Source organism: Lontra canadensis, unplaced genomic scaffold (assembly GCF_010015895.1).
Source record: "Lontra canadensis isolate GAN:19392208 unplaced genomic scaffold, GSC_riverotter_1.0 scaffold4, whole genome shotgun sequence".
Taxonomy (NCBI): domain Eukaryota; kingdom Metazoa; phylum Chordata; class Mammalia; order Carnivora; family Mustelidae; genus Lontra; species Lontra canadensis.
The window spans coordinates 28982762-29007365 of NW_022630998.1; positions in this window are offsets into that span (position 1 = coordinate 28982762).

Consider the following 24604-nt stretch of genomic DNA (forward strand, 5'->3'; position numbering starts at 1 on the left):
GTCTTAACAAATGTGTGCTTTTCACTATTTCGACCAGGTTGTTATTCTTTCTTATTGTTTTATTTTCTTAGAAATTACCCAGTTCTTTTATTTCAGAGGAGCCAAGCATTTAGTCACCCAATACCCAGTTTATTCTTTAAGAAATTTATTCATCTCATATGTAAGGCCCTCTCTCTTTCCTTCAGAGTTAAAAGCTTGCCTGTTTCTTAATTTGGTTTTACAAAAACTATCATACTACATATAGAAAGTAAAGGATTCTCCACTTAAGCCCTTTTATTCCCATTAGTGATGTTCATAGACATTCAAGTAATTCCTCCTTTATCCTGTGTCCATCCCCACCCCAACCAAGCCTCCTCTCAGAATAGTAATATTTCTTAAGCTTGTATTCTTTAAGTTTGCAAGCATATAAGCTTCAAAAGTTGAAGCAATTGATTTGAAGAGTCTATAATACTACAAATGTGAAAGTAATATTTGGTATTATAAGCAATGCCAGCTGTGAGATGGTGCTGTAGCTGAACATCATAAAACCTTACCTATGAACATTGCATTCATGGTTTTGAGACACTTGAGCCACAGGCTTAGCATCCTGCCTTCAAGAAAGTTGATGTGACCTTCTTAAAACATCACTTGGGATGTATTTTTATAATCAGTTTCTCCTTAGCAAAAATATTTTGAAAATGAAGCAGTCAGTATAGGATTGACTCAAGTTTACTAAATCTATATAGTTTTGAATCCTGACTCCTTTTTTCTTCTTCTTCTTCTTCTCCTTGGAGTGATGGGTTAAGACTAGAAGTCCTATTTTGTTAATAACTCAAAACTTACCCTTTGAAAACTGGGAAGTAAGGTTTGGTTTGGTTTGTTTTGTTTTTGGTACACAACATTTTTGTTTTTAACACTGTTCCTGACTTTTGCTCCAGAGCTTCATTGTCAGAGTGATAACACCTGTATATCTGAAGAAAGTGATTTATTACCTCTGAAATCCATTCTGTAGCCAAAATAACAACAAAAAAAACTCCTTTCTAGGTTCTTGGTTGAGAATGTCAAAATAATTTTACTGTCCATGGTTTTCCAATATTTCTGTATTTATTTTTGAGGTAATTTAACAAGTATATATTTAGCACCTACTACATAACAGACATATTACACACATTATCTCAAAATTTATGACTATCCTGCTTTATGCATTCAAGGACACTGAAACTCAGATGACCTAAGACATTTGCCCTAGAACACACAGCTAGTAATAGAAAAACAAGGCTTTGAATTCATACCTAGTTTTAAAGAGTATAATTTTTTTCTCAGCCTTTCCACTTTGCTTTCTGGTTTATTATATTTTTTAAATCTGAATTTAGTATGGAGACAGGAATGGATTTCAGGGTGGATAGTTTTAGAGACTTCCTCCATACCAGCAATAACTAAGATTAAAAAAGACATAGGTTCATGCTTTAGTATTTATTAAAAATAAAATAAAGACTTTGAAATGTAATTTGTGAAAAGTTTCAACAGCAGAGGTGGAAAAAGTATTTTACCATAAAATTAAGTATTTTGTGGTAAATCCTGGGCTAGTTAAGTTATAATTATCTGTTTGATTGTGGCAAATCTGATGTCTGGCTTTAGTTTTTTGAAGAAGAGTTTCTCCCTTAAAAGGGAATTTTCGGAAGACAGTGGCTTTTCTTCATTTGAGAAATAAATGTGAATAATCAGCCTTTACTTTTTTTCCTCAGAAAGATATGACTTGAGACTTAAGTGTTTTACTGGTATTTTCTCTTATATTGGAACCCCAAGAGAAAATGGGGTTATTTAATTAATCCAAGCATTTCATGTGTTTCTCAGAAGTTTCTTTATCTTACATATAATTTCTTGGATATTATTGTCTGAGCTCTTGGAGCAATCTAGGCCAACAAATTCGTGTGTGTGTGTGTGTGTGTGTGTGTGTGTGTGTGTGTGTATTTCATAATGGACTTTGGGTCTTATTTTTTGGTGTATCATGGAATTATACTCAATTACAAAATTTTTCAGACAAGAAACCTTACACTATGGTATATACTAAAATCAGGATAATAAAGAATACTTGACTGAGAGGAAATTATTTATAGCATTCTATGGAATAACTGTTAGGTCCCAACAATACTCAGCCTCTTATCAAGAATATTCAATGGCAGGGCACCTGGGTGGCTCAGTGGGTTAAGCCGCTGCCTTTGGCTCAGGTCATGATCTCAGGGTCCTGGGATCGAGTCCCACATCGGGCTCTCTGCTCAGCAGGGAGCCTGCTTTCCTCTCTCTCTCTCTCTCTGCCTGCTTCTCTGCCTACTTGTGATCTCTCTCTGTCAAATAAATAAATAAAATCTTAAAAAAAAATATTCAATGGCAAAGATAGATTCAGAAAAGATTAGTAATATGCATTTTTGGAGGAAGAAAGCATAGGAAAAAAGTATATGCCTGTCACATTGACAAGTAAGGCTGTTATCAGTACCCTTATGGGGAAATTATGAGAGCATTAGTGCTATCAGGACAAAGCAAATTACCCCAGATGATAGATTTTGTTATGCCAGATTAGCAGGTAATAGACAATATAGACAAAGTTTATAACCAACAGGGGGACATATGATAGATTTTTTACCTCCTTTATAAGCTTCCTGTGATAATCATTAACACTCAGTGATCTGGTATGTTCCCTTGGATGGAATAAATATCCACAATCAGTATCGGAATTATAGCTACAATTACTTGACTCAAGGAAATAAAGTTAGTCCAGATCAAGAGTAAAGAATGCCAATAAAATATTAACTATATTTCCAAGCTAGAATTTTAAGCATATTGTGAGACTTTTTATTCTTAATACTATTTTAAAAAGTTTGAGACATTCAGTCTTCTGTGCAAATATATATGTCTGTATGTGCGTGTGAATAAAGTTCTTTTCCTTAGGTATATGTTTCAAGGAAATTTGAGTTTTGTTATAAATAATAAATCACACATTGGCTTTAATGTGAGTATGGGAAAACAAAGATTATCCTGTATCTAAATAAAATTTAGAAAGTTATATAAAATTATCCTTTAAATAAAATTTGAAATTTAGTGCATTAGAAAATAAAGTTAGAATTTGAAATTTGGGGAATAGGTTTCCATATTTCATCCCACTATGCTAAATGTATCTTGTAAATAATTTATTTATGGCTTTTCATTTAAGGATATGTCTTACATTTCAAAAATCATGAGCTTTTGTTTGAAATGTCATCACCACCACATGGATTACTGATACTCAGTTTTCAAGCCATGATCGTTCCATTTGTTCAAGGATGTAGAAAGAAGACAGCTTGATTTTGTAAAGCTAGACTGCTGAGCTGTAAAATAGCTAGGCTCTAGTTCATGATTGTATCTAAATGGAATCAGCAGTTAGAGAATAAGCAAATCAAACTATTTCCAAAAGGATGGCCTCAAAAATGTTCACTTCCGGCAACCCTTAGAATACCATCTGAAGTCATTCCTATAAAAGGCTAGGTTTTTATCCTTAGGAGCAAGCTATTGTTGATTGTCCCTTCCTGTTGCATATGATGATGTAAGGAACTTGCAACATGTTCATTAAGTGCATGTGTGCTACATCTCACAGGTTAATGTAGTAAGATTAAAGGCAGCCTGGGAATAAAATTAAATCAAAGAGTTTTAAGACCTTTGACTTTACAATCTCACAGTATAGCATTGGAAAATCAAAGCTGCTGTCACTGGTGTTTTGGCATACTTGCATATTTAATAGGAACATTTTCCCCTATGACATATCACATTAACTATTATTCATCAGCTAGTCTCATTTAGCATTACCTTGATTACTTGTGATTTATTAACTACAGAAAAAACATTGATATATTTGGAATGTTTCAAGGAACATTTGAGGTTAACTCAGTTTACATTGATTACATCTTACTAAGCAACTAAACATCCATAGTACAAACAGATCCAGTGAAATCTAGAATGAACTTGTTTTTTTTTTTTTAAGATTTTATTTATTTATTTGACAGAGATCACAGGTAGACAGAGAGGCAGGCAGAGAGAGAGAGAGAGAGAGAGAGGAGGAAGCAGGTTCCCTGCTGAGCAGAGAGCCAGATGTGGGGCTCGATCCCAGGTCCTGGGATCTTGACCCAAGCCGAAGGCAGAGGCTTTACCCACTGAGCCACCCAGGCACCCCTAGAATTAACTTAGTTTTTATGGAAACAAAAGTATACAGAAGGGTGGTAGAGGGAATCAAAGTCAAAGATTAAACATGTCACATCTTCAAGTTCACGGGGATTGAGAATCTTTTTAAGTATAAAAATCTTACTTGTATATATAATAGAGAGTACATGGAAGAATTGCCTGGAAAAAAAAAAATGACCTGAGCAGCATTTGGTATTTTTGGTATTTTAAATTTTAGCCATTCATAGGTATGTAGTGTTATCTCATTGCTGTTTTAACTTACAATACCCATAATAACCTTTGACATGAACCATCTTTTCATCTGTTTATTGCCAACCATCTGTATACCTTCTTTCCTATGCAATCTTGAGGAAGTCAGTGACCTACTCTGGATCATGGAACGTTGTACAAGCACAGTAGTTCCTATATAGAAAAGTGAGATACCAAGAAATTCATGAAGATAATAAAGGATGTTTAAAATTATTTTCAAATCGAAAAGTGAAATTATAAATCCTTACATGATTAGGATTACTAAACCCAGCATGTGAGGAAAATTGATTTTAATCAATAATTGAAACTTATTAGACCATTTGTTGAAAACATGGGACTCAGTATTTTTTCACTGTACCTTGTGTGTACACGTGTTGATAATACGTCCCTCACTCATTTGTATAACTATTTTCAGCTCTGACTTTTTCCCTCCTTTTCTCATATTAGAACCTTATATTTCATTGTCTTTCTTCCTTGTCTCAAAATTCTTGGTTAGTGGAAATGTATATTATGATCACACAATTTACCTTTTTGTATATAAATAGAAAGATAAACATTTCCATTTTCTCCAGTAAAAATAGTCCTCATTGAAACAGCTGGTGATGCTGCCACATGCTGGGAAAAATATTTCACTGATAGACTCTGTCATCTGGATTATTGCAAATGACAATGAGGCAATTGATCTGGTAAGTTTCCAAATACATTTCTGACAAAGCCAATCATGTGAATATGTCAAATCAGTTGTGCCACTATTTTAACTTAGATCCCAATCCTGAAATATATTTCTACTGTTAGGATTTTATAGTGTGTATGAACATAGTGAATAAAGGTTCTGAATTAAGATTCATGGAACCACTGGGAAAGCTTATTCACAATAATGTGCTATTACTAATTGATGAACTTTGGTCAACTTACTTTCTGCCAGCTATTAGTGAAATTGGTCTTATTAGTGAAATTTATTACCCAAATCACTTTTTTTGTTTCTGTTTAACTTCTAATTCTGTATCACAACACTAATGTTTGGTCCCTTTAAGGGATGTTTTCTCAATTCTTTGTCCTGATTTACTGCCATTGAGGTTAGGTTCACTTCCCACGATAGTCTTTTTCCAGACAACACAGACATGGGTGTTGTTGACAAGATAATGTATTCCTGGTGGTAAACAGTACCTCTAGGAGTTGGGAATGGGAAAATAACAACTGACTTATTGTTATACCTATAAAATATGTCAATTAAAGATACATGGTGTAACTGCATAAGTAGAGAAAAACAAAACTTAACAGAACTAAGTTTGAAGAACAGGGAACCACAGAACTGAACAGTAGAAAAATAAAGAGGTCTGTAAGTTATTGAAATAAATAAACAAACCCTAAAGACCTATTCTTTTAGCAGGATGCTGAAAATTTAATACATAAGATACAAATCAAGTAAATCACTGAACTCAAATTCCAAGTGAATATAAGGTCAGTTTGTCTAATAGTTATGTATCCACATGCTTAGCCATCTACTTTAGAAAATACACTTTATATGTTTTATACTTCAGTGAGTTATTTCTTTCTCTTAAAAAAGAATAAGTCCCCTTTATCCTAAGAGGTCTCCCTAAATTTTCTTTTACTTAATCCATAATTGCTCTTTCTTCCATAGGAGCATGTTCTGATCTTTATTTGAGCACCCTTCTTGGTGTATCATGGTATGTGCCTTTCTCTCTCATTTGGCTGTTAATTTCTCAAGAGCCAGTCCCTGTCCTATTTATATTTACATTGTTTTTTCCTCTAACACCTAAGTCTGATAGAAAAAATCCTCCAGCAATATAGTTCCATTCCTTCTGTAAGAAGGAATTTTTTTCATAAAAAATTGTGAATCTTCTTCTTTCAGAAGAATAGCCTATATATATATATATATATATATATGTATATTTCATAATTTTCTATCATGTATAAACAGAGAGAGACAAATGAGTGGATAGAGTTAGAAGTCACTGTGGCTTTTGTCTCTTGGCCTTAGCCTTTACAGAAATTTTGACTGTGTTATATATTATACAGTGAAACCATTTAGAAAATATCCATGGTATGATTTCCAACCACAACCTTCGTCTCAAGGCAACATGCCCAGGACCTGCTTTGAATTAACAGTGAGTCAACTCAGTACTGTACTATTAAGGAACAAAATTTTAGGATTAAAGACTTCTCAGAAATTCTAATTCCTTACTAAACGGAAAAAAGTAAGGAGAAAAATATTTTAAATAAATTAAAGTCTTGTGAGAAGAGATGAATAAAGCACTGACTAACCTAATTCTCCTAGCAAGATTTCTGTGAGTCCCAGACTCATTTTGGAAAAGATAAATTGTTCTAGTGATTTAGCATAATGGAATGAAAACAGTATAATTAATACGTATTGGTTTAGAAAACAGTATTGTTTATTTGATACTGTTTTAGACTAAAAACGATAGTATAGTAGGGATTTGTTTTAGGGAAGTTCAAATGGACAGTGGAAAACAAACTGTGGAAAGAGTAAAAAGCAGAAAATTTCCAACCCTTCTGGTTGCCACATTCAAAACTGAGATGATTTAATGATGGCAATGTCCCACATTTTACTGGAATTAAACCTTAGGTGGCTAGGTTCTGTATTTTTATTTATTTTCATATCTTATATTGTCTTAAGTGCTGCCTGTAAAAAAACAAACACCCCCCCCAAAAAAAAAACAGATGGTGATAACATTAGAAAACAATGATTTTGACCACTGAAACACTTGTATATTTAGCATTATAGTCTTCATATCCTCTAGAAAACAATCAACATATAAACTAAGAAATATTTCCATATCGTTTTCCCTGTATCTTCTGAGTAGAAATCTTGATATCAGTTGTTAAATCTTAAGTTCTCACAAAAGGGTTTCTAAGTCCTATACAGCTGTTACTGAGAGACGTGACAGAAACCCCTTGGACTAATAACTGGGTGAGATGAAAATATTTACAACTCCAGCTTGTCTACTGAAGAGACTGGCATTCTGTCTATTAGAAGGACCAGGTTTTGGCTTGCATTTCCTACATGCTAACTGATCCCTCTCATCCTCCTGGGTATAGAAGAAGACATAGTAATATGAAGGAGGAAGCAGGGGTTGTGGGGGGTGGGAAGGAAGGTACAAAATGATTAATATGCCCTGCCCCCAAACCACGACATCTTTTGTTATTGAGCATTTTGGTTTTGTTCCATTAATATATCTATTTTAGAGAGGGGTAGGAAGATTTAATGCCTATTGTACTCACATGATTCTTTAGCCATGGTTTAAAACAAATGAAAGAAAATTGTAAGCTGATTCGTTAATGCAATATCAAATGACTGTTCTAGTTCTCTCTTGTTGTGGAACCAATTATTCTAAAACTTAGTGGCTTAAAACAACTATAATCATCTATTTTTTCTCACGAAATCTGCAATTTAGACAGGGCTCAGTGGGGAAAGTTCATGTCCAATCCATTCAGCATTAGCCGGGATTGCTTAACTGAGAAGTGAAAGATCTACTTCCAAGATGATTGACAAACATGCTTACCAAGTTGGTGTAGGATGTTGCCGAGAATTCGGCTTGGACTGAGGGATGTGGGTCTCACTTATTTTCACCTCAGTTGTGCTCTATGGTCTGGGCTTTGCCACAGTATCCTATTTGGATTTCAAGGTCAATCATCCTGAGAGAGAATCAGCAAAAGCTCTATCACCTTTTCTGACCTTACCTCAGAAATCTGAACAGTCATGACCAGGCCTACTTGATTAGGTGAGACAGTTCTAAAGACTCTTCCAATTTCAGGAAGAGGGAAGAGAGAATCAATTAAGATTCTGGAAGAGTCTCTGGAATGAGAAATATTATTGGAGTTATTTTTAGAAAATGAAGTCTGATCTAGACCCACTAGGAATGATGTAAGGGATGGCGATTAGAATTTAAATAATCATGGTACCTGATTAAGTAGTCTGGGTCCCTGAGTCCAGTGGTGGATCTGAAGTCTGGAATGGAAGATGGAATTGAATTATAGGCGTGTAGATACAAGCTAAAATTCACAATGATGAACTGGAACTCACAACAGTCTCTCTCTAGAACTTGGATCTGTCTCTCAGGCTGCCAGGCCTCCAAATTTGATAATGCAAGTGAAATACAGAAATGTGATACACTACCCAAACTGCTCTAGGAATTATTAGCAAAACTGAAGGAGGCAGCATAACCTGTGTGAATTAGAGCAGTTAATGACCCAGCTGCTACCTCACTACACCAGAGTAAGCCAGTGCATCCCAGACAAGGTGCTGGAGCGACAGCATCCTTCTGAGTGAAAATCTGGCTGCTGTTTCAGTTCCACATTCCACGTCTCCCAAAAGTGTTCTTGTGGCCACCTCAAATTTCGAACCATCCAGGGAAGGGAACTGTAGTTCCAGCTTAGCTAAAATGACAAAACACAAAGCTGTTATAGTCTAAAATATGGTCCATTTTCATGAGCATGCTGTGTGCACTTAAAAATAGGCTATATTGTAGAACATTATGGAGCTGAAGAGTATAATGCTAAATGAAATAAATCAGAGAAAGATACCATATGATTTTGCTCATATGTGGAATTGAAGAAACAAAGCAACTGAACAAAGGAAAGAAGAAAAATCAAGAAACAGATGCTTAACTACAGAGAACTAACTGATGGTTGCTAGAGGGGAGGTGGATGGGGGGAATGAGTGAAATCAGGAAGGGGATTAAGAATGCATTCATAGGGGCACCTGGGTGGCAAAGCCTCTGCCTTCGGTTCAGGTCATGGTACCAGGGACCTGGGATCAAGCCCCGCATCGGGCTCTCTGCCCAGGAGGGAGCCTCCTTCCCCCTCTCTCTCTGCCTGCCTCTCTGCCTACTTGTGATCTCTGTCAAATAAATAAATAAAGTCTTTAAAAAAGAAAAAAAGGAGTGCGCTCATAATGACAACCTCTGATTAATACATAGAACTGTTGAACCACTATATTGTACACCTGAAACTAATACAACACTGTGTTAAACTATAGGGGAATTAAAATTTAAAAACTTAAATAAGATAAAAATAGATTGTATTATTTGTATTCAAAAATAGTTATATATCTATAAATTTACTTTATTGATTATGTTTTTAGGTCTTCTGTAAGCTTACACTTGACTTGCTCAAATGTGGGTTGGGAGAATGTGTCATGTTCACGTATTCCTGTTTCTGTTTGCATAGTTCCTTTTCTGCTTTAAGAAAGTTACTAGCATGTTATTGGATATAAGTATATCTCTGTTGTGATTGTAGTCATTAGTGTTACAATGTATCCTTTTTTCTTTTAATACTTTTTGTCTAATTTCTATTTTATCAGTTATTAGTTTTGTCTTTCTCTTTGCATTTCCCTTGTATGTTTTTCCATCTTTTACATTTTTAACCATTTTATATTTCTTTGAGTGAGACTCACATAAATAGCAGAATGTTAAATTAGCTTTGTTAAATAGTCACTCAGTTTGTTTCTTCTGTTTCTTTTTTCCTTCACTGAGTTAAGCCAGCTCACATTGTTATACATGTTCATTTATATCATATTTTCTTTTGTTTCTCTCCTTTGTCTCCCTAGGATCTAAATTGAAGTTATAGCCTTATAATTACAGTTAATACCTACATATTCCCCCCTTTCTTACTCCAATTCTAACAAATTCAGTATATGCACATTGACAGGGTATACAGTATTGCTAGGTATAATTTACTTTTAAGTAAACAGGTAAAAATATATTTAATGCTCACCATCCCTTTTTATGTCAGTGTATCTTTGTTTGCCTTAAGTTTGTAGGTTCTTCAGTATGTAAGTATGGGAATACCTTTGCATGTTCTAATTAAGTTTATTGAAGCTTAGTCATTGAAATTTCCTTTTGACTGGATAAAAATGGATGGCTCACATTTTCTTTCATTAATTATCATAGATGTTATTTCAGTAACTTCTAGTATAAAGCGTTGCTGCTGAAAAATATAACAGTCTGAAGTTCTTTTAGTTATAAATGACATAATCTTTATACTTGAATACCCTAAGGATTTTTTCTTTTCCTTTCTTTCTTTCTTTTTTTTTTTTCAGAATCTCATAGTTTATCTTTCTATTCTCAGTTGATTTTAGCAACGTCCTCTATGTAGCCTCAGGTTGTCTTTTATGTCAGGAAGTTTTCCTGGAGTTCTGGTTACTTATGTTATGCTTCATTGTTTGAGTGTTGGTTTTCTTTTTCAGGATCAGTCTCTCTCTATATATATACAAGCACACACACACATATATTATATATATATATAACATATATACATTATATATTATATATAATATATAATATATTATATAACATATATACATTATATCTATTATATATAATATATTATATATTATATAACATATATACATTATATCTATTATATATAATATATGTTATATTATATATAATACTATATATAATATAACATATATTATATATCCAGAATTGTGATGCCTCCAGCTTTACTCTTCTTTTTCAAGATCGTCTTGGTTATTCAAGATCTTTTATGATTTCATACAAATTTTAGGATCATTTTTTTCTCATTCTGGGAAAAATGCTGGTGTTGTTTTAGTAGGAATTGTATTAAATGTGTAGATTGCTTTGAGTAGTATAGATATTTTAACAGTATTTGTTCTTCTAGTCCATGAGCATGGAATGTCTTTTCCATTTCTTTGTGTCGTCTTCAACTTCTTGCCTCAGTGTTTTATAGTTTTCAGAGTGTGGCTCTTTCACTTCTTTGGTTAGGTGTATTCCTATGTATCTTATTATTTTTGCTGCAATTTAAATGGGATTGTTTTCTCAGTTTCTTTTTGCTGTTCCATTATTGGTATATGGAAATACAACTGATTTTTGTAGATAGATTTTTGTATCCTGCCACTTCAGTGAATTCATTTATCAGTTATAGCCTTTTTTTGGGGGGGGGGGTGGAGGCTTTCTGGTTTTCTATATATTGTATAATATCATCTGCAGATAGTAGAGGTTTTATTTGTTCCTTGCCAATGTGGATGCCTTTTATTTCTTGTCTGATTGCTATGGGTGGGCCTTCAAGTACTATGTTGAATAAAAATGGTGAGAGTGGATATCCGTGTCTTATTCCTGACCTTAGGGGAAAGGCTCTCAACTTTTCCCCATTGAGGATGCTGGTAACTGTATGTTTTTCATATATTGCCTTTATTATGACATATGTTCCCTCTAGAAATTTGTTGAAGGTTTTTATCATGAATGGGTGTTGTACTTTGTGACATGCTTTTCTGCATATATTGAAGTGATCATAGGTTCTTAAACTTTCTCTTATGGATGTGGTGTATCACATTGATTGGTTTGTGAATACTGAACCACTCTTTCGAGCCTGGAATAAATCCCACTTGATTATGGTGGGTGACTTTTTAAAATCTACTATTGGATTCAGTTTGCTTGTATGTCGTTGAGGATTATTGTATCTGTGTTCATCAGAGATATTGGCCTGTAGTTCTTTTGTGTGTGTGTGTGTGTGTGTGTGTGTGTGTGGTATTTGGTTTTGGTATCAGGGTAATGCTGGCCTCATAGAATGAATTTGGAAGTTTTCTTTCCTTTTCTATTTTCTGGAATAGTTTGAAAAGAATAGGTATGAACTCTTCTTTAAAGGTTTGGTGAAATACACCTGTGAAACCATCCAGTCCATGGGCTTTTATTTGTTGGGAGATTTTTTTTTTATTACTGATTTAATTTCCTTGCTGATTTCAGTCTGTTTTCTGTTTCTTCCTCTTTCAGTTTTGGCAGTTGAAAACTTGCTAGGAATTTATCCATTTCTTTTAGGTTGTCCAATTTGTTGGGATAGATTCTTCTCATAATATTCCCTTATAATTGTATTTCTGTGGTGGTTGCTATTACTCCTCCCTCATTTGTGATTTTATTAGGGTCTTTTCTCTCTCTCTCCCTCTCTCTTTTGGTAAGTCTGACTAGATGTTTAGCAATTTTATTGATAATGTATTGAAAAACCAGTTCCTGTTTTCCTTGATCCATTCTATTGTTCTTTTATTTTTATATCATTTATTTCTGCTGTAATCCTTATTATTTAATTCCTGGTGCTGGCCTTAGGTTTTGTGTTTTGTTATTTTTCTAACTCCTTTAGATTTCAGGTTAGGTTGTTTGAGATTTTTCTTGCTTCTTGAGGTAGCCCTGTATTGCTATAAACTTCGCTCTTAGAACCACTTTAGCTGTTTCCCAAAGGTTTTGAACTATTGTGTTTTCATTTTCATTTGTTTCCATCTACTTTTTCACCTCTTCTTTGATTTTCTGGTTGACCCATTCATTATTTAGTAGCATGTCATATAACCTCCATGTATTTATGCTCTTTCCAGATCTTTTCTTGTGATTGACTTCCAGTTTCATAGCATTGTGGTCAGGAAAGATGCATGCTATGACTTCGATCTTATTGAATTTCTTGAGACTTATTTTGTGGTCTGTATGTGATCTCGCTGGGTAATAGCCCATGTACACTTGAAAAAAAATGTGTATTCTGTTGCTTTAGGATGGAATGTTCTGAATATATATATGTTAAATCTATCTGGTCCAATGTGTCATTCAAAGCCATTGTTTCTTTATTGATTTTCTGTTTGTATGATCTGTCCATGATGTATATGAGGTCTTAAAGTTCCCTACTATTGCTGTATTATTAGTGATTAGTTCCTTTTTGTTTGTTATTAACTATTCTGTGTATTTGGGTACTCCCATGTTGGGTGCATAAATATTTATAATTGTTATATATTCATGTTGGATTATCACCTTCATTATGATATAATATCCATATTTGTCTCATGTTACAGCCTTTGTTTTAAATCTAGTTTGCTCAATATAAGTATTGGTCCTCTCTCTCTCTTTTGACATCCATTTGCATGATAGAGGTTTCTCTATCATGATCTGCAGGTGTCTTTAGATCTAAAATAAGTCTCTTATAGGCAGTATATAGCATATAGATTTCTTTTTTCTTTGTTTATTTTTAATCCATTCTGTCACCATATGTCTTTTGATGGGAGCATTTAGTCCATTTACATTCAAAGTAATTATTGATAGATATCTACTTTTTGTCATTTTATTACCTATTTTGTGGTTGCTTTTGGAGATTTTCTCTGATCCTTTCTTGTCCTTCTGTCTTTCATGGTTTGCTGGTTTCCTTTAATGATATATTTGGATTTCTTTCTCTTTATTCTTTGCACGTTTATTAGTAGTTTTTGATTTGCGGTTACCATTAGGTTTGTATGTAACATATTCTGCATATAGCAGTCCATATTAAGTTGATGGTCATTTAAATTTGAACACATTATTTAGTCCTTTTCTCAGCAAGTTTTAGAAATATGCTGTCATATCTTACATCTTTTATTTTGTGTGGTCCTTGACAGATTTTTACAGAAATATTGACTTTCACTGCTTTTATGTTTCCTAACTTCATACTGTCACTTTTTATCTTTGCTTTTCACTTAGAGTCACCTTTAATATTTCTTTCAGGGCTGGATTAGTGTTCATAAATTCCTTTAGTTTTTGTTTGTCTGGGAAACTTTATTTCTCCTTCTGTCTGAATGATATCCTTGCTGGATATAGTATTCTTGGCCGCAGGTTTTCCCCATTCAGTACTTTAAATATATCATGCTACTCCTTTCTAGTTAGAAAAATTTCTGCTGAGAAATCCACTTATAGCCTTATGGGGTTTCCTTTGTATGTAACTGTCTTCTTCTATATCGTTGCTTTTAATATTTTTTATCACTATATTTTGCCATTTTAATTAATTTAATTAATATTTCTTAGTGTGTGTCTGCTTTTGTTGATTTTGATGGGCATTCTCTGTGCCTCCTGCATCTGGATATATGAACCTGGGTATCTGTTTTCTTCCCCAAATTAAGAAAGTTTTCAGAGAAGTTATTTCTTCAAATAAATTCTCTGTCCTCTTTTCTCTTATTCTGGGACTCCCATAATATGAATGTTACTATGTTTGAAATTGTCACCGAATTCTCTAAGTGTATTCTTATTTTGTATAATACTTTTTTCCTCTCTTTTGTTCAGCCTGATTACTTTGATTATTCTATCTTCTAAGTCTTTAATCTGTTTTTCTTCTTCTTCCAACCTGTTATTAATCCCATTAAGGGTATCTCTCATTTCATTTACTGATCCCTCTGTCTCTGCTGTTATTCCATTATCTCTGTGTTAATGGTCTCACTATAATGGCTTTATAAAGAAGAGGTCCTGTAGTGCTCTGCTGTGTAGCATCCCCTACCCCAAGGCCTGGTGCTTCCAGAAGTGTTTCCATTGTGTGCTGTGTACACTCCGCTGCTGGGTCCTGGCGACTTTATCCTTCAGTCCAGTCATCTGCAGAGTCGCTCTTTGCTTGTTGTGGGCACTGATTTGTCCCTGGTATGAATGTGGTGCATTTTAACTAGGTATGCTCTGGTCTTCTTGGGAAATGAGACCAGTTGCCACTGGAACCAGGGCTTCCAAAACTCCTGGTCCAGGAAACATCGTATTGGCAGGAATTTGTGCTGGTCTTCTGGGGGAGGATACCTGCAGTGCTGGGACTGAGGCCAGCCATGACAGGGAAGGGCAGTTCTTTGGGCATGCCAGAGATCAGGGTGCAAGATTCCCTTGGTGCAAGCAAATAAAGTAATGAGTGTTGGCACTGTGCTGTTTCCTGCAGGTGGCCTTGTGTTTATGTTGAGGGGCTGGGAAGAAAAGTGGCACCTACCATTTCCTTTGTTCCTGGAGGGGTCTCTCCATGAATACTACTTCTCTGGGACATGCTTCAAGATGAGCAACTAACCTCCGCACTGTATGCCCCAGGCATTCTTCTGATCACTGTTTTCCAGCTATATGTTTGTGGGCTCTTTGCCCTGAATTCTCACCAAGAGCATTCCCAATGACCTCTATCTGAGCTAAGCTCTTGGTAACCACTGAAACTTCAGGATGTAGACCCCACTAGTTGCAAGAGTTCATAAAATTCAGCCCCTCTCATTTTCAAAGCCAAGTGCTATGGGGATTTGTTTTCCCCATGCACTCCCCGGTATGTTTGTCTCTCTCCCTTCTGTACAACCATGGCTTCCTTCCCGCCCCAGTGGCAGTGTTTTGTTTCTTTCCCAGGTCTCATCTCTGTACTTCCTACCTTCCATGTGTCCTCTTCTCTACCTTCAGTTGTGGAGTTTGTTCTGCCAGTCTGCAGATCAATTTCTGGGGTATTTAGGAGAATTTAATAGTTAGCTAGTTGTATTCATGGGACTAGGTAAGCCTAGGGTCTTCCAACTCCATTGCCGTCTTCCTTTCTCTTAGCATCTGTCATTTTTACATTAGTTTTTGATTATTTTTAAATAGTAGGCTATGGTTTTCACCTCTTCTGTAAGCAGATGATAAGACATGCAGATAAGTAGCTCATTCTGTGGATTTCTATTGTTGATTGGAATATTGTTCTCTTTCTCATCATTAATTCTCCATGAAATTTAGGACTTTTCTGTTGGTTATTTATTACATGAAATTAATTTTCTCTACTTTTAAGGTGTTTGAGTGGCTCAGAAGAGCTTTGCTTTATGTAGGGAGAGAAATAAAATTAAGGGAGAAATAAAATTAAATGCAATGCACAATCCTCTATAAAATCCAGGCACATAAAAAGGATATTAGTTGAGAAATTAGTGATATTTGAGTAGCATCTCTAGTTTACTTAATATTATTATCATGTTCTTGATAATTGTATTATAATTATGTACATTTTGAAAATTAGTTAAAACAGTGAAGAATATAAATAAACTCAAATATTTGTCACTTTTTTCATTTTAAATTTTGTTGTTAAGATATAATTGACATATAGCATTGTGGTTAATTTTAGGTTAAACATAATTTAATAAATGTATATATTGTAAAATTATTATCACAATATGTTCAGTTAATATCCATCACCAGACATAATTACAAAAGTTTGTATGTGTGTGATAAGAACTTTTAAGATGTTATTTTCATAGCAACTTTCAAATATACAATACATTATTGTTAATTATTGTCATCAGGCTGTATATTGTATCCTCAGAACTTATTTATAAGTAGAAACTTGTACTGTTTGGCCAACTTCACCTACTTTGCCATCTCTCCATTCCCTGTTTCTGACAACCATCAGTCTTTTCTTTCTGTCTGTGAATTCTGTTTTGTTTTTGTTAAGATTCCACACACAAGTGATACCATGTAAGATACCATGCAATGTTTTTTGTCTTTCTTTCTTTACTAAATACAGTGCCCCCATTAAAGTCCACACATGCTGTTGCAGGATAGGAAAATTTACTTCCTTTTATAGTTGGATAAACTATATCCAACAATGGATAAACTTTATCCATTATATGTTTATACCACATGTTGTTGATGGACACTTAGATGTTTCCATTTCTTAGCTGTTGTCAATAAGCTGCAATGTACATGGGAATGCAAGTATCTCTTGAAGATAGTGATTATTACATTTCTCTGGAATAAAAACCTAGAAGTAGAATTACTAGATCATATAGCCATTCTATTTTGAATTTTTTGAGGAACCTCCATATTGTTTTCCACAATGGCTGCATCAATTTATATTCCCACCAACAGTGCACAAGGGGTTCTTTTTGCCACTCTCACCAAGCATTTGTGACTTCTTATCTTTTTTAAATTTTTTAAAATTTTTATTTATTTATTTATTTTAACTTGTCTTTTTAATAATCATCATTCTAACTGGTTTCTCAAAACATCTCATGCTGGTTTTGATTTGCATTCTCCTCATAATTAGTGGTGCTGAGCATCTTTTCATGGATCTGTTGGCCATTTGTATGTTTTGAAAAATGTCTCTGCAGTTCCTTTGCCCATTTTTAATTGGATTTTTTTTTTTTTGCTTTTAAGTTGAGTTCTTTATATATTTTAAATATTAACCTCATATCACATACATGATTTGCAAATATTTTCTCCACTTTACTGCATTGCCTTCCTACTTTGTTAATGGTTTCCTTTGTCACACAAAAGGTTTTTTTAGTTTGATATAGCTTCACTTATTTATTTTTGCTCTTGTAACCTTTTGTGTCAAATAAAAAAAAAAAATACCAAGATCAACATCAGGAAGTTTATTATGCATGCTTTCTTCTAGGAATTTTAGGGTTTCCATTCAAATCTTTAATGCATTTTGAGTTGATTTTTGTGTATTGTGTAAGAGATGGGTCTAGTTTTACTCCTTTGCATGTGGCTGTCTAGATTTTTGAGCACCATTTACTGAAAAGGTTATTCTTTAGTCACTGTGTATTTTTGGTTCCTTGGTGATAAATAAATTGGCCAATTAAGCATGGTTTTACTTCTGGGCTCTCTGTTCTATTCTGTTGATCTATGTATCTGTTTTTATGCTGATGCCATATGGTTTTAATTGCTATAACTTTGTAATATAGTTTGTAATTAAGAAGTACAATGCCTGTAGCTTTGTTCTTCTTTGTGATGTTTTCTTTTGCTGTTCAAGGTCTTTTGTGCTTTCATGTAAGTCTTAGGATTGTTTTATTAATATAAAATATGCCATTGGAATTTTTTAGGGATGGTATTAAATCTGTGTATTGCTTTAGATATTATGGACATTTTAACAACATTAATTCTTCAAGTCTATGAGCTCTAAATGTTTTTCCATTTATTTGTGCTGTATTCAATTTCTTTCATATATGTCTTATAGATTTCAATATACAGGTCTTTTACCTCTTATAGGAGTTTATTCCTAGGGATTTTATTCTTAACAACTTCTCTGTAAGTCTAAAATTACTTAACTATAAAAAATGAAATTAAATAAATAAAATCTCCCTGGGTAGATGCTTTGGGTAGCCTTCTATAATGATTCTAAATGATCCTTGCCTTCTGATATTTACACCTTTGTGAAATCCCCTCCCTTGGGTGTATGCTGGATCCAGTAGTTTGTTTCTCATATATAGAATATGGCAAAACTGGTATAATTTCATTTAAAATTCAGTTATAGAAGACTGTGACTTTTATATTTCAGGGGTTTTTTTTGTCTTGTTTTGTTTTGTTTTGTTTTACTCTTCTCACATGCTTACTATGATGGAGAGGGCTACTAGCAAGGAACTGATATTGACCTCTGGCTAATAGGAAACTGAGGATTTCCAGGGCACCTGGGTGGCTCAGTGGGTTAAAGCCTCTGCCTTCAGCTCAGGTCATGATCCCAGGGTCCTGGGATCCAGCCCCGCATCGGACTCTCTGCTCAGCAGGGAGCCTGCTTCCTCCTCTCTCTCTGCCTGCTTCTCTGCCTACTTGTGATCTCTGTCTGTCAAATAAATAAATAAAATCTTAAAAAAAAAAAAAAGAAAGAAAGAAACTGAGGATTTCCATCAACAGCCTGTGTAAGAATAAAATCCAGCCAATAGATCCTGAGTGATCTTGGAAGGGGCCCTGATCCATTTGTACCTTGAGGTGAAAGCAGCCCTAGACAAAATCACAGCTCTCTGAGATCTAGAATCACAGAGGTCATGCCTGGTTCCAGATCCATAGAAAGTGTGAGGTCATAAACATCTGTGGTTTTAAGCTGCTTAATTTTGGTATAATTTGTTATACAGAAACATATAGTTAAATATAGTTAGAATAAAAAGAAACAAGATAGGAATCTGAAGACTAGAACCTGAATGTGAAGTTTTTGCAATGGAAGGATGAAAATCAATAGAAGACTCACAAAGAAAAAGACAGCGTTACCATGGGTGAAATTTCAGAAGTATCTTAGGAAACCCTGAGGAGACAAAGTTCTAATCTCTCCACATACCTGTGGCTTGAAACTGACTCAACCCAGACTTCAAAGAAATTACTATATATGATGTATACTTTAATACTTAAAAAAAAATCTTTCTCAGGTCATATTTACAGTCTGAGTCATATCCTGTTTTTACTGTAAATAAGAAATGTATTGGAGGGGTCACACAGGGTTGGATTTTGAATACTAGTTCTGTGGAGTAAGCTTTTTAAATGTGATTACCAAAACAAACTGAAGAAAAGGAAAAAGAAAGAAAGAATTTTTTTTTTCATCTTAAGTTATTATGCTTCTTAAATTCAATTCCCTTTATTTTTAACAATTGGGTTCATTCTCCTTTTTCAATTTTGGTCTTCCTCTAATATGTCTAGATTGTTAGGATTCTTCACCTTTTATCTCAAAAAACAATCACCTCTACCAGGTTAGTTAAATTTCTACCTTAATGTGTGGAATCTATTTGCACTCTTTTTTTTAATTTTTTTTTACTTTTTTTAATAAACATATATTTTTATCCCCAGGGGTACAGGTCTGTGAATCGCCAGGTTTACACACTTCACAGCACTCACCATAGCACATACCCGCCCCAATGTCCATAGCCCCACCCCACTTCTCCCAACCCCCCTCCCCCCAGCAACCCTCAGTTTGTTTTTGTGAGATTAAGAGTCACTTATGGTTTGTCTCCCTCCCAATCCCATCTTGTTTCATTTATTCTTCTCCTACCCCCTTAACCCCCCATGTTGCATCTCCACTTCCTCATATCAGGGAGATCATATGATAGTTGTCTTTCTCCAATTGACTTATTTTGCTAAGCATGATACCCTCTAGTTCCATCCACATCATTGCAAATCCATATCACTCGGCATCAGGGAAATACAAATCAAAACCAAAATGAGATAACACCTCACACAAGTCAGAATGGCTAAAATTAACAAGTCAGGAAATGACAGATGCTGGCAAGGATGCGGAGAAAGGGGAACCCTCCTACACTGTTGGTGGGAATGAAAGCTGGTGCAACCACTTTGGAAAACAGCATGGAGGTTCCTCAAAATGTTGAAAATAGAACTACCCTATGACCCAGCAATTGCACTACTGGGTATTTACCCTAAAGATAAAAATGTAGTTATCCGAAGGGGCACATGCACCCGAATGTTTATAGCAGCAATGTCCACAATAGCCAAACTATGGAAAGAACCTAGATGTCCATCCACAGCTGAATGGATAAAGAAGATGTGGTATATATACACAATGGAATACTATGCAGCCATCAAAAGAAATGAAATCTTGCTATTTGCACTCTTTTGATTTTTCATGAAATAATGGATAAGCATGACCATGGTCAGGGGAACAAAACAAAAAGCCATCAGTAAAATTACCAAACCAAATAATAATAATAATAATAATCTGAAACAGTTTTCACTTTCCCATGTAATATCCAACTTTGATGATCACCAATTTTTCTCTCTTTGTGGACAAAATATAATCCTAACCTGGGCTAACAATTTTATACACACACACTCTCTTGGTTACTAAGGAAATGATAGGAGATAAATGTCCCTATTGGAACAAAACCCTCACCACTTTAGAAAATCTCTTTTAGTACAGGCATTTATATAGGTGCATATATAAAGGATAGTACACTTTACTCACCTCTTACTATAATCCTTCTTGCACTTTTTTACCCAAGCCATAAATTCATTTTTAATCCTCTTACAGGCACTCTATCCAGCATCAAATGTAACTCTCAAAGATGTTTAATGTTGTACAGGATTGTGCCCTTCAACTTTAAAATGTACTTTAAAATTGAGTTATAGCAAAGACTATCTCCTGCTTTTTAAACATTCATTTAAAAAATTAGGCTTCCTCTGAATTGAATCTCTTGTCATATTTTTTAGATAAGTCATACTTCTTCAATCACTGTGTGCCTTTTGTGTGCTAGTTATCCATTGAAAACAAAACCAAAAAAAAGTTACCATTATTTATTCATCCAAATGTAGCAAAAAATTCATACTGGTTCGTATTTTCTCATTTGTTTTATGTTATTTTATACCTCACCACATACTGTTTTTATTTCTAGAAAAGACTTCCACTGATTCCATTATCTTCATTGTCTCAAGAGGAAAACCCAGCACAATGTGGTCCAATCCTCCAGCCACATCTGAATGAATTAGGTATAGGCATATGATCCATGCTGGGGAAAGGAGTACATGCTATATGAATTTGAACTTGGTCCTCAGAAAATCAAGTTAGTGTCTCTCAGGGATTCAAGACTTCAGTGTGAAAAGCAGCAATATTATGGAGCCTCTTGAATCAGACTGACTCAATCTGATTCTTCTCTTTATCACACAGTAGGTGTATAACCACATTGGTGTCTCTTTTCACATGTATAAACTGGTGATAATAAAAGTAATTACCTCTTGGGATTTCTGTGAAGAATACACAGGGTAAAATAGTAAAATAGATCTAGAGTACCTGGAACTTAGTACATACTCAATAAATTATGTTTGCTATTGTTGTTATTTTTATTTTTGTTGTTGCTTGGGGATTTTATAGACCAAAAATTAGAGCAAGCCTACCTGCATTTAGAGAACATCAGTCAAGAAATAACCAAATTTATGGCACTGGAGTCCTTGTCTTCTCTCGTCTTCAATGTCTAGTAAATTCATCTCCTTAGTTTACATGAGCCACTCTGTTAATCTCATAATACGACCTCTTTGTGTGCTTAAGAGTATTTGAAATAGACCCTATCAAGCAGAAGAGACATGTCTAATATGAGAAACCTACATACACCCACAATGTTATCTACATTATTAATTCACATTTTATAGAAAAATAGCTAATAGTCTGTGACTTCTTAGAAAGATTTATCATATTTAAGGAAGGTAAAACTGTGAAACTATAAGTCACAATTGTTCATCGCATTGGTGGCTTTCCCTTAGATAATAAATGTGCATTTTATATCTAGACACTAGAGTTACTTATCATTCTATCTATCCACCTTCAAATTTTATCGACCCTGTCTCAGTGGAGCAGCTAATGAATGGACACTTGTGATGGTGAGAAATTATTTGGCAGCCTACATGATTTTAATAAACACATCATTTTAAACCTTTATCATCTGTCTTTTGTTCTAATTATAGTTGTAAGATGAGTATAATTATGAATTATGTCACAAAATAAGACACAGTCATTGAAATGTTTTACATTTTTCAATGGTTTTCAACTAGTATTATTTTGTTTATTTTTTAAATAAGTAAACAGGCACATAAAAATGAAAAATATCTTCAGTTTCTCACAAAAAAACGTTGCTTGAATACATTGAGACATTTAAATAATAGGATACTGTACAGTGACTTTTATGATGCTATATATAGAGATTTTTACAAAATTCAAAATACGTTGATAGTAAAAAATAAACTTGTTACTAAATGATTCATATGTATAAGAAACCTACATTTACCCAGAATACTATCTACATTATGTAGATATCTCTGTGTTAGTGTGTGTGTTTATATTCCTCCAGATCCTGAGAAAAAAATTTGAGTCTATGTGGTAAACTTAAGGGTGTGTTCTTTATCTGTTTGTGATAAATAACCTAAAACCATAGTATCTTAAACATTATCTCACACAGTTTCTGAGAGTTGGGAGTACAGATATTGGGCAGTAGTGATGCCAGCCAATCATCTGATGCCTTAACTGAAGAGCTTTGCTTCCGTCTGGGCTAACGCACATAGCTGTTGGCAGGAGGCCTTAGTTCCTTGCTGGCTGTCAACTGAACATACCACCACTTCTGTTACATTCTCTTTATTAGACTCATGTGATTAATTTCAGCTCACACCCAAGGGGGGAATGTTTAGGTTCTATCTCTTGAAAGAAGTACAAAACCTTAGTGACTTTTTAAAACAATTTTTATTATTTTTTATTATATTAGTCGCCATACGTCATTAGTTTTTTGTATAGTGTTCCAAGATTCATTATTTACGTATAACATCCAGTGCTCCATGCAATATGTGCCCTCCTTAATACCCATCACCAGGCCAACCTATCCTCCCACCCCTGTCCCTAAAACCCTCGGTTTATTTCTCAGAATCCACAGCCTCTCATGGTTCATCTCCCCCCTGAGTACCCCCTTCATTTTTCCCTTCCTTCTCCTAATGTCCTCCATGCTATTCCTTATGTTCCACAAGTAAGTGAAGCCATATGATAATTGATTTTCTCTGTTTGACTTATTTCATTCACATAATCTCCAGTCCCACCCATGTTGATGCAAAATTTGGGTATTCATCCTTCCTGATGGCTGAGTAATATTCCATTGTATATAAGGACCACATCTTCTTTATCCATTATCTGTCGAAGGTCATCTTGGCTCTTTCCATAGTTTGGCTATTGTGGACATTGCTGCTATGAACATCGGGGTGCATATGGCCTTTCTGTTCACTGCATCTTATCTTTGGGGTAAATACCCAGTAGTGCAATTGTCAGATCATAGAGTAGCTCTATTTTTAATTTTTTGAGGAACCTCCACACTGTTTTCCAAAGTGGCTGCACCAATTTGCATTCTCACCAACAGTGTAAGAGAGTTCCCCTTTCTCCACATCCTCTCCAACATTTGTTATTTCTTGTCGTCTTAATTTTTGCCATTCTAACTGGTATAAGGTGATATCTCAATGTGGTTTTGATTTTAATTTCCCTGATGGATAATGATGATGAACATTTTTTCATGTGTGTGCTAGCCATTTGTATTTCATTGGAGAAGTGTCTCTTCATGTCTTCTGCCCATTTTTTGACTTGATTATGTTTTTGGGTGTTGAATTTGAGAAGTTTGTGATTTACTTTAAAATTACCACATCAATTTAATCTCAGGAAAGATTGGCATATGAATTGAAAGATGAAACATGGAATGTAAAGTATCCAAAACAAGATATGCTAATATGCAGGCTAATAATTAATGTGTACAACTGGGCTCAGTTCCTTCTGGGAACCTCTAGACAATGATGTGAAACATGCCTGTGTTAGTTTGAGTGCTCTGAGAAGCAGACACCAAGTTGAAATTAGATGAGCAACAAACTGGAGGAATTCTTGCAAAGGAATTTTTAAAAAGGAAGAAAGAGTAGGCACAGGGAGCATATAGAATACAATACAGGGATAACCCCTATGAACAGAGAGGGGAGTGGAAAGGATTTGATAGGAAGAGTCTGAAACAACAATGCAGTTCTTAGTTTGACTCAGGCCAATGGGGGAGTGGGGTTACCCATTAGAGTTGTCCTAGCTACTGCAAAAAGGGCTGACATTAGTAATCCCCCATGCTTGGTCATTTATTGAGAGCAGCCGTGGGAAAGTGTGAGTACAGCACAAATGTAGTATCAGGTCCAAAATGTTGGCAGTTATAACT